The sequence below is a fragment of the Fragaria vesca genome, linkage group LG6 (assembly GCF_000184155.1).
Source record: "Fragaria vesca subsp. vesca linkage group LG6, FraVesHawaii_1.0, whole genome shotgun sequence".
NCBI classification, from domain to species: domain Eukaryota; kingdom Viridiplantae; phylum Streptophyta; class Magnoliopsida; order Rosales; family Rosaceae; genus Fragaria; species Fragaria vesca.
The window spans coordinates 19,632,492-19,634,429 of record NC_020496.1 but is presented as its reverse complement, the minus strand read 5'-3'; positions in this window follow the sequence as shown (position 1 = coordinate 19,634,429).

Sequence of the window (1,938 nt, the reverse complement as noted above, 5' to 3'; positions counted from 1 at the left end):
TTTGGGTGATCTGGCCGCAAAACTGGAATTGGCTGACTGCCGAAGATGGAAAGAGGTCGGGGAAGCTGCTGGAGTCCGTTAGGGGTGGAGGCAGCCCTCGCCGATGCTCGCCGCTGCCGTATGGTGGCGAAAAGGAGGGACATCCGCATGGTGCCGACGTCCGCACCTGATAACGTCTGTATATATATATATTTTGAGTTGATTAATAGTATTTTTTAACTGGACAATTATTTGCAAAGTGACCAGTCTTATGACATTTAAAACATTTAGTTTTACTTTTATCGAAAGATTTATTCTTTAGTTGGTGGTTTAGTTTTTTAGACCAATTTTTTCGAAATTTGTTTTTGGAGTAAAACTTGTTTGGCTCAAAGTTATTTTTATAAGGTGTAAATTTTCTTTTTGAATGGTAAGGAATAAATTTATTACTTGCCTTTTTCCTTCTTGAAGGAGGTAAGGGAGGTAAGCCATATTGTTCACAAAAATTTCCTAATTCATAACCCTAAACCCTAAATAGCTGTTTTCTTATCTGATTTTATTTGAGCATTTAGTTTCATGTCTATACACATTTTTAATCCTTCTTTTTGGATAACTGTAATTATGTTCCATAAGTTAAAGAATCATAGTGAATGTGACCTGTTTCATTACTAAGGACTTGCCTGATTTTGTGAGCGAATAATTTGGGAAGACCATTTTTGAATTTTTCTTTCCAAAATGGTTGGTTGCTATCGTCTCTAAGCATAACTCGAGAAATAAAAACATCTTTGTACCATTTGAAATCACTTAGGGTAGGACACCTATGGTTACTGAGTTGGTCATGAATTCTTGAAGTAATATGACTAGGGGTTCCTATGAAATGTTGGATTATTGTGTAAAATAAGGTATTAACAGCATCAGAAATTCCCATTCCTGTGCGTTCGTCGAAGATGGGAGTCACATCTTCATCTCGTTTAATGGCATGTTTAATGGATGATCTAGAATCAGGGGTGAGATGTTTTTCCCACCAGGAATGAAGCATTCCTGTAAATCCTGTGGAAAGTATGTCAATGATTTCAGGTTGGGTGAAATTATGATTAGTGACATAGCTATTAGCTGCCATAGACATATGATGTAATTTATTTAAGATTTCTTGTTCTGATAAATTATCAATGTTCCATTCATAAGTTTTATCAGAAGAAACTGAGAATTGATTATTAAAATGATTAGTAGGTTGTATATCTAAGGGGAGAGGACGTTCTGTCCAAGTTTTAAAAGGTTGCTTCTTTGGATGAACTATCCGATCTAGATTTAAAGTTTGAAACATTTGGTTTAATTCTTTAATTTGGCTAGTGTTACTAGAATCGCTATCTGAAGAATTGGAAGAAGAGGTTTGTTGGGTATAAATTACAGCAATCCTACTGGGTTCAGGTGTTTCAGTTTTTAATTTTTCTAACATTCGTTCAATCTTTTGAATCGAAGAAGTAGGATTTAGGGTAGGTTTATTTAATTCACTAAAATGAACTAAAAGAGTTTCTGGTTTCGGTTGTGGTAGGATATTAACTTTAGAGGATATGTTGTCAACCTTTGTTTCTATTTTATCTAACTGGGCTCCTATGGTTACTAGGCTTTGGTTTGTATAATTATTTTGTTCAATAATTATTTTCTTAGTATCTGGGTTAATTTTCTTAGTGTCTGGATCTTCTATAGCAATTTTAAAAGGTGAAGCTGTGATTGGACTGTTAAGATGATCAATTATTATTGTTTCAACAGGGGGATGACTGGAAAGAACTGAGCTAGTGGGGGTTTTCCATCTTGCTTTTGTTAATGCTTGAATTTTTTGATTGTTTAGATGATCTATAAAATCAAGAAAGAATATTTCAGATCTTGTTTCAAGCATAAAAGCTTGCCAATCATGAAATAATTCCTTTTGTTGATCCATGAAAGGGAATTTCATCCTATAGA